Genomic DNA, 10,464 nt, shown 5'->3' with positions numbered 1-10,464 from the left:
GTCTAGGAATTTAATGAGTGATGATGGAAATAGAAGGAAATGAGTTAAAGGATACAAACCTATGAATTAGTGTTGAGTTTCCCCTCAAAATCGCCCCTAGGTCGAGCTCTAATGGAGTGTTTGTGAAAAATGGGTAAAATCCTGTTTTTGCTTCTGTTTTAAGTGCTGGGCGACAGTATTCATCGCGATCGTGTGAACACTGTCACGTTCGCGAAGAGCAGCCTCATAAAGACTTATGCGATCGCAGGAAGCACTACGCGTTCACGAAGGTTTAGCCCGTCCTACCTTCGTGTTCGCGAGACAGGGCTCGCGTTCGCACAGGGTTTCCCAGGTCCCTTGACCACCTATCTAAACCTACGCGTTCGCGGTCGACCAGTCGCGCTTTCGTGTAGAGCAACTCCCCCTAATGCTCCGCGTTCGCGACCCTAATCTTGCGTTCGCATAGAGTAAAATCCTCCCCCGCCCAGGTTCCCCTTTCGCGATCGCGAGAGTGACTAGGCGATCGCGAAGTATAACGTATCACACACCAGATACAACATACACACCAGATTTTTTCACTGCAGCATTTTTGGCCTATAGCCACACTTATTATAGACAACACTCAAAAAGTGTTGCCAAAAGTAGCTATAGATGCACTTTTAAAGCGTGGTATTTGACTAGAGTCTTTGGCCACGTTTTTTAAGGCCACACTTCAAAAGCGTGCTCTTATAATATAAAGATAACACATCTTAAGAGTTGAAAATTTATAAATTATTTGGCAACGCTTATTAATTATAATGCAACATTTTTGAAGAGTTGTTATATTCTAATACTAAATATAACACTTTACAATCGTAACCTAAAAAATTATTATAAAAAAATTTCGCCCAAAATTTCCCCCCAAATACAGTTAATGAAAATATTTCCCTCCCAATACTCAAAAGGCAAAGAAATCACAACCTCCAAGAATATTACCGCATAGCAAACACTTTCCCAATTCTTTTCTGTTACTAATTCACCCTAACAAGAATACTATCGCATACCATCGCATATCTCCAAGATTAATCTCAAAATACTACCGCCGCATATCTGTATTTTCCGCCGCTGCTGACTTTTGCTGCTTCTTCCAGATTAATCTCACTCTATCAAATCTCCATCTTTTCTCTATTGGTTAGTATTTCTTTTACTCAAAGGTTTTCCCTTTTTTTTCCGATTTCTGATGAAAAAATAATCTTCTATTATGTATATACCTGGGTATGTTGGTATAGTCTTCATTTTATAGTCAATGTTTCTAACTTTTTTCTAATTTCAGATTCTTAGGTTGAAAAGAAGTAATGTTGTTTTGTTTAATTTCTGGGTATCAAAGTTTTACTTTTTTACTAATTTTAGATTCTTGGGTTGAAAAAGAGTAATCTTTTCTATTTGATTTTTGGTACCTTTGAATACTTCTTATACTTAAAGTTTTATTTTGTCTAGTTTCTTATTGAAATTTTTTTAGGGCCGATAGAAGTAAATTTTGGGGCCCATAGTAGTGAATTCTTTTTTTTTTTCAATATTGCTAGGTATCTCTGTATAGTCTTTATTTTATACTCAAAATTTTTAATTTTTTCAATTTCAGATTATAGAGCTTAAATAAGTATTTTTTTTGTTTAATTTTTGGCTATCAAAGTTTTTAGTTTTATCCTTGTTTTGTATTCTTGAGTTGAAAAATAAGTTATCTTTTTGTTTGATTTTGGGTGTCAAAGCTTTAATCGGTTTTCGCAATGTATACGTTTACTATGATTTGGATTCGATCTAATTATACCGAAAAGTTTCACAAGTAGGGCTTTATTTAGCTTGAGTTTGTGATTTTAAAATATTTTGAAATTGCTTCTAAATTTGGCGGTTATTTTGACTTAATTTCAGTTGTACAACCGCTTTGTTTTACGTTTTACTTGAATCACTGTGCAAGAATTTTGTGAAATAAATCTAGAGTTACTTTGACCAAATAAGCATGGTTAATGTGATTTTCTAGCTTGCTCGTTATTCCCTTTTCAGAATGTATATGTGGATTATGTGGCTTTGATGTGGTTTCTTGTGTGTATTTGGCCCCTTCTCTACTTTCTTGTCACGCCCCGAATCTGGGCCTGGACGTAACACGGCACTCGGTGCCTGACTACATGTGACCGAGCGAACCAGCTGGCTAGCTGAATCAAAATGTGGTATCATAACATACTGAATTTGGAAGATAAACTAACACATGCTGATATACCGAAAGTCTGGATGATATAAATCAAAGTGCGGAAATACTAATACAATTCTGAAACATATTTGTAACCAACATAGCTTAATATGAAAGCCTGTGACTCTGTCTAACTGTTACTCTAGTTTATGAAGCCTCTATTTGAGTACTGAAAACACTGACTGTATGTGAATACTGAAGACTCTAGCAATGATAATGCCCTGAAAGAACTGGGGATCACCAAATAGCTGGTACGAGAATCCTAGCGCTCTGAATCATCAACCTGTAAATCATTACCTGCATCGCGAGATGCAGGCCCCGGGCAAAAGGGACGTCAGTACATTTGAATTGTACTGGTATGTAAAATAGCTGAACAAAAGAACTGTCAACACTGAAACTAAAACTGAACTGCTAGCTGATAAACTGATAACTGAACAAGGAATTAAGGATGTGAATACTCCCTCTTCTGAATGATGAACAACCTGTTTATCTGAACATTAAACTGCGGCCTCAGGCCCAATATGTGTATCTCAGGCCCAATATATATATGTGCACCAACTGCGGCCTCGGGCCCAAGTATACGTATACATAACTGCGACCTCAGGTCCAAAATGCATAAAGCATAAACTGCGGCCTCAGGCCCAAAGATGCATAAAGCATAAACTGCGGCCTCAGGCCCAAATACAAGTGTTCAACATTCACGGATTTAAAATCAAGAACTGAGAATCATACTGCAATATATGATAGTGAAATACTGAATCACATTGAGTTACATGATACTGGAATACTGCATCACACTGAGTTACATAATACTGGAATACTGAATAGGACTAGACTGAGACATGTATTCTTGAACTGATTGTGAACACTGAAACTTCAACTATTTATGGCATACTGAGTAATCTATACTAAGACTCGGGGGCATCAAACCCAAGTCTATATTGAATACACACTGAGCTCACAACGTTCAGAATGAAAGTCATGAACGAGTTATGAAGCTAAAGAATAGAAGTTCTACAACGATTCAAGGAACTAGGCTTAACTATATTTCTGAGGCAATTGATACGTCATAAAAGAAACGTAATGTAAGGAGAATCATTAACATTCCCAAACATAGAGAGTTAGCCTCACATACCTCAATTTGCCCCTTAGTGATACTACAATGATCCATACTACTAAGAACTTTCAATCTACAACAACAACATCCAATGGAACCCAATATTAGTAATAAATTTCATAAATTATGCCATTTAGGTATATTATCAAATACCTTGTAGGCATAGATATTTACACCTCATAACTATAGTGTTGGTTCATCCAACTATCACCATTAACCAACAATTCATTCCACCATCATTCCTAACAAATTTATAACTTCCAACAACATATGTATGACCATCCATTCACACCCAACCAACAAATCCTATCAAATAATCACCTTTAAATCCCTATCATGGTCATGCATTTAAATTGGGAATTTATGACTTCCAATCACCATACCATAAGTTGTAATACTTGATTCATACTCATAATTCCATAATAACACCATATATGTAAGTCTAAGGGTGTAGGATTACCTCTTGTAGACCAAATCTTGAAAGATAACTTTTGGGGTGTTCTTGAGATTTTGAAGAAATCCTATGAAACCCAATCAAAATCATGTTGTAACTAGTGATTGAGAAGTGAAATCACCATGATAACACACTTAAAAACTCACCTTAGGTGTGCAATTGGATGCCTTGGTCGAGTTGGGGGTGTAGAGGAAGCCCTAAGCTTGAGAAATGACTCAATTTTTCTTATTTCCGGTCTTTAAGATATTTAAAACCTTCCAGACGCGCGAGCTCGCGCGCTGGAGGCAGAATACTCAGCAAAAAATGCGCGACTTCGCGCGAGACTTCGCGCTCTTGTTCGCGCTAGTGACACCTGCCCAGTAAAATGGTCATAACTTTTTGTATACACCTCCAAATGACGAACGGTTTGTTGCATTGGAAACTACACTCAAAGGTATTTAATTGGATAGGTTGTGCATCACACAACTCATTGTATCCAGGTATATATGCTCGCCCAAAGTGAGGTCTTGTGCATACTTATTTGCAAATTTTCAGCTATAATGAAAATTTTCAACTTGGCTTGGACTTAAGCCTCTCCTTAGACCCCAAATCACCTATAATATGCCTCGTACACTTATTATCATAACCACTCAATTACCATCATGCTAATACTCGTTTAATGCATCCACAACCGATTCAAATTATGGGGTGTTACATTATCTCCCTTTTGGGATCATTCGTCCTCGAATGATGGTCCTGGCTGCAACTACGGCTATCTATGGTCATTAAATGGGTGTTATGGAGATATGAGAATACTGAAATATTATGAATACATGATTACTGACCTGTTGAGATACTGTACTAAACTGCATTGACTAAATATTGATCTGCCATGAATACGTGAATACTGAACTAACATGAATATCTGAATATTGAACTGGCACGAATATTTGAGAATTGAACTAACATCAATATCAAAGTACTAAGCTGGCATGAATATCTAAGTATTGGACTGACATGAGTAGCTGAGTATTGAACGGACTTGAATATCTGAGTATTGAACTGACATAAGTATCTGAGTACTGAACTGACATGAGTATTTGAGTGCTGGAAACTTGAATGTTATAACGTTACACGCGAAATACTGGTTGTACCACCACTAATTCTGGTGGCAACTCCAACTCATAAGCTAATTGACCGATCCTTTGCAAGATTCTATATGGCCCAATATAGTAGGGACTATGCTTTCCCTTCTTCTCAAATCTCATAATGCCTTTTATAGGCGAAACTTTCAAAAACACCTAATCATCAACTTGAAACTCTAGGTCTCTATGCCGCACACTCGAATAGGACATTTTGGTGGCTCTGAGTTTTCTTCAAACGTTCTTGAATCAACTTAACTTTCTCTATAGTTTGATAGACCAAATAAGGTCCTAATAACTCCACTTCTGCAACTTCGAACCAACCAATTGGTGATCTACACCTTCCCCCACACATAGCTTCGTACGGTGCCATCTTGATACTAGAATGGTAGGTTATTATAAGTAAACTCAATAAGAGGTATGTGATCATCCCAATTACTTTTAACATCAAGGAAATATCCTCAATTGTATGAACAATGCACTCTGCCTGGCCATCTTTTTTTTTGAGGATGAAAAACGTGTGCCTAATCATTTCTGAAAGAACTTCTAAAAGTTCATTTTAAACTGAGCACCACAGTCCCAAATGACGGACCATGGAGTCCCATGTAATTAGATGATTTCTTGAATGTATAACTTGGTATAATCTTCTGTTGAATCTGTAGTCTTTACTGGCAAGAAATGTGCTGACTTGGTAAGTCAATTCACAATCATCCAATCAAATCATGCTTTTAAAATGAGAAAGATAATCTCGTTTATAAATTTCATATTTACCATCTCCACACAAAATATGTGTATTCTGTGATTAAACACTAGGCTTTCTGCTGCTCGACTTTCACTTGCTGACAATTAAAACAATTGGCCGCAAGTGTGCGACGTTCTTTTTCATGTAGTTCATCTAATCAATCTCCTTGGTCATGATGCATATTTGGGGGACCTGGATGGAAATAATACCAGGAATTATAGGCTTCTAACATGATCTTCCCTTTTTAAGTCCATCTATGTCTGGAACACACAATCTTGGTACCTCAAAGTACCATCATCTCCCCCTTATTCGAAAGCCATCATCTTATACTTGTGAATCTCCTCTTTCAGCTACAACAAGTAGGGATCATCAAACTATTTCTCCTTCACTTCGCCTACTAAGGGGGAACAAGTCATATTCTAGACAACAACTCTGTCATCTTTTAGAGTCCGAAGTCGAACTCCTATCTTGGCTGGTGAACTTCTTTTACCAAAGTTCTCTTATCCGCAATCATGAGTTATACTTCCCACACTTTATATCTTCTTAAGAACTTCCTGAAAACACTTATAGAATTGTTGTGAGCTAAGTCTTTAACCAGTACTCCGAAGACTAAAGTCTCGTGCAATGGCACTACCCTCGTGATACATAACTGGGCATGATTCTATAGCTTTCTGTGATCATTTTATCATCAATAACTAAACTCGGTGATCATTCTACTCACTTTGTTTTTCTTACACTTGCTAGACATAATCCGTGTGGTAATTATACAATTTTTCCTCATTACCAAATTGATTTTCTTTTTCATATACCATGCTACTGTTCGAGTTTCAGATCTCCAACTGGACTTATTGAAAATTTTCACATTACCCCTTAGACCACATGTCTTATACTTGTGGATCCTTCTCATTTTGCTAGGATCCAAATAACTTTCCTTATTCTCTGCAATTCTTTGCACTCTACGTCAATGCCGACTCATCTTCCAACTTACTTCTGAGAAATCTTTCTTACTAAGAAAAATTAAATTATTCACTTAACAGAAAGCTAATGTATTCACAGCTATCATATACAATCTTAATAATTTAACTCTGCTCACACTGTCAATCCTGGAGAAACCACATTACGATAATTCCTAAAGGCTGTTCTTCTATAGTTTGTGCTCTCACTGCTAGCTAATATTTTTTTCCACTGCTACTGTACTTTGAGTTTAACTTAAACTCTTTGGGTTCTAACACACATTCGGTATTTCAAACTGTCATCCACTCACTAGAGTTAACCTGGCTAAGTGAATCAAATTGTACCCCTACTAGCTCTGCTGAAAGTGCTAATTCACTGTATCAACTCAAAACTTACTTACTCTTCTTTTACTAACCACTTGCTAGCATCATATTTTCTTCTCCTGCTTTGAATAACTAAAGTGAAGCATAAGGTTACTCCTAAATTCCCTCATCATCTGACCATATTCTTTTTGTCGTGCACTATCATTCTTTTTGAACTATGCACATGGATTGCACTTAGGGAAAGTTCATCTGTCTTAAACAAAATTGTTATATCTAACCCAAAACTTTCTATACACTTCAAAATCATATCAGATTATAAACCTCCAACCTAAACACATAGTCACATCAAGGGGAACTGTCATATCTTTTATCTCACAATAATAGCCACTTTGTATATAAATTTACTAACATGGTACTTTCTAGTTCTGATTTGAATAAATATGAACAACTTAAAATCATTCCTTCAAATTTACTATTGGCTGCTCTTGGTTCTTATTTCATACATCATATCTTCTAGTCATTTGCATGAATTGTATGAATCACATCTTTGGTAATAACAAACGTTTCTGACTCCTAGGTATTTTACCCTTAGGCTCTTTTCTGTCCAAAGCTATAATGATCAATTCTATGCCCGCTGTAGTTGAATCATTATCCTAATACACCGTGGGGTCTGACATACGGATACACTGTCATATATATCTGATAAATCACTTTATGTACCATCCCGTGAGTCTTGGGTCTTAATCCCTAAAACATGCGAAGATTTTGCTATAATCACTGTTACTTACATTCTCTTTGAGCATCCATATGCATCACTGTATACTTACAAGTCTCCAAAAATTTCGATACACTGGAAATCGTATATTTGGTAAACATATAACTAAATACTGGAGTACTGAATAACCATAAACTTGCTAACTGAAAAATTACTGAAAGACTGTATAACTGGTAACTAAGGTAAACTGATAACCATAAGACACAATAACTGCTTTTGTACTTTCTAATAAGGTTATGATCTAATCTGTAACACTATCCATTGCATCCCACTTTTTACATCCTCTAAAGTCTCGTATTTACCAACCTGTACTCCATAATTATATCTCAATGGGCAATTATCCTCTCTAGGACTTTAGGTTTCTCCTGCGCATCGCTTGGGCATCCAATACATTTGGAATTGATAGGAAGAAAAGGTTATCTATTGCTCTAAGATTCATGGCACGATCTAGAGTAGAAAGAAATGAGACAATCCTGGATGTCTTGGTAGTTAACCGTTTATATGAGTGGCCGGCACACACATATAAAGGAAACTCCACTGGACACAGCTTCGTAGACTCCCTAGGACACTTGAACCTAGGGATCTGATACCAAGCTTTGTCACGTCCCGAACCTGGGCCTGGACGTAACACGACACTCAGTGCCTGACTATATGTGACCGAGCGAACCAGCTAGCTAGCTGAATCAACATGTGGTATCATAACATACTGAATTTGGAAGATAAACTAACACATTCTGATGTACCGAAAGTCTGGATGATATAAATCAAAGTGCGGAAATACTAATACAATTCTGAAACATATTTGTAACCAACATAGCTTAATATGAAAGCCTGTGACTCTGTCTAACTGTTACTCTAGTCTATGAAGCCTCTATTTGAGTACTGAAAACACTGACTGTATGTGAATACTGAAGACTCTAGCAATGATAATGCCCTGAAAGAACTGGGGATCACCAAATAGCTGGTACGAGAATCCTAGCGCTCTGAATCATCAACCTGTAAATCATTACCTGCATCGCGAGATGCAGGCCCCGGGCAAAAGGGACGTCAGTACATTTGAATTGTACTGGTATGTAAAATAGCTGAACAAAAGAACTGTCAACACTGAAACTAAAACTGAACTACTAGCTGATAAACTGATAACTGAACAAGGAAGTAAGGATGTGAATACTCCCTCTTCTGAATGATGAACAACCTGTTTATCTGAACATTAAACTGCGGCCTCAGGCCCAATATGTATATATATATATATATATATATATATTTATCTGAACATTAAACTGCAGCCTCAGGCCCAATATGTATATATATATATATGTGCACAACTGCGGCCTCGGGCCCAAGTATACGTATACATAACTGCGACCTCAGGTCCAAAATGCATAAAGCATAAACTGCGGCCTCAGGCCCAAAGATGCATAAAGCATAAACTGCGGCCTCAGGCCCAAATACAAGTGTTCAACATTCACGGATTTAAAATCAAGAACTGAGAATCATACTGCAATATATGATAGTGAAATACTGAATCACATTGAGTTACATGATACTGGAATACTGCATCACACTGAGTTACATAATACTGGAATACTGAATAGGACTAGACTGAGACATGTATTCTTGAACTGATTGTGAACACTGAAACTTCAACTATTTATGGCATACTGAGTAATCTATACTAAGACTCGGGGGCATCAAACCCAAGTCTATATTGAATACACACTGAGCTCACAACGTTCAGAATGAAAGTCATGAACGAGTTATGAAGATAAAGAATAGAAGTTCTACAACGATTCAAGGAACTAGGCTTAACTATATTTCTGAGGCAATTGATACGTCATAAAAGAAACGTAATGTAGGGAGAATCATTAACATTCCCAAACATAGAGAGTTAGCCTCACATACCTCAATTTGCCCCTTAGTGATACTACAATGATCCACACTACTAAGAACCTTCAATCTACAACAACAACATCCAATGGAACCCAATATTAGTAATAAATTCCATAACTTATGGCATTTAGGCATATTATCAAACACCTTGTAGGCATAGATATTTACACCTCATAACTATAGTGTTGGTTCATCCAACTATCACCATTAACCAACAATTCATTCCACCATCATTCCTAACAAATTTATAACTTCCAACAACATATGTATGACCATCCATTCACACCCAACCAACAAATCCTATCAAATAATCACCTTTAAATCCCTACCATGGTCATGCATTTAAATTGGGAATTTATGACTTCCAATCACCATACCATAAGTTGTAATACTTGATTCATACTCATAATTCCATAATAACACCATATATGTAAGTCTAAGGGTGTAGGATTACCTATTGTAGACCAAATCTTGAAAGACAACTTTTGGGGTGTTCTTGAGATTTTGAAGAAATCTTATGAAACCCAATCAAAATCATGTTGTAACTAGTGATTGAGAAGTGAAATCACCATGATAACACACTTTAAAACTCACCTTTCGGTATGCAATTGGGATGCCTTGGTCGAGTTGGGGGTGTAGAGGAAGCCCTAAGCTTGAGAAATGACTCAATTTTTCTTATTTCTGGTCTTTAATATATTTAAAACCTTCCAGATGTGCGAGCTCGCGCGCGCTGGAGGCAGAATACTCAGCAAAAACGCGAGAGTTCGCGCTCTTGTTCGCGCTAGTGACACCTGCCCAGTAAAATGGTCATAACTTTCTGTATACACCTCCAAATGACAAACGATTTGTTGCGTTGGAAACTAGACTCAAAGAGATTTAATTTTATAG

This window comes from Nicotiana tabacum, chromosome 1 (genome assembly GCF_000715075.1).
Source record: "Nicotiana tabacum cultivar K326 chromosome 1, ASM71507v2, whole genome shotgun sequence".
Lineage (NCBI taxonomy): Eukaryota > Viridiplantae > Streptophyta > Magnoliopsida > Solanales > Solanaceae > Nicotiana > Nicotiana tabacum.
Note: the sequence above shows the minus strand (reverse complement) of the source record.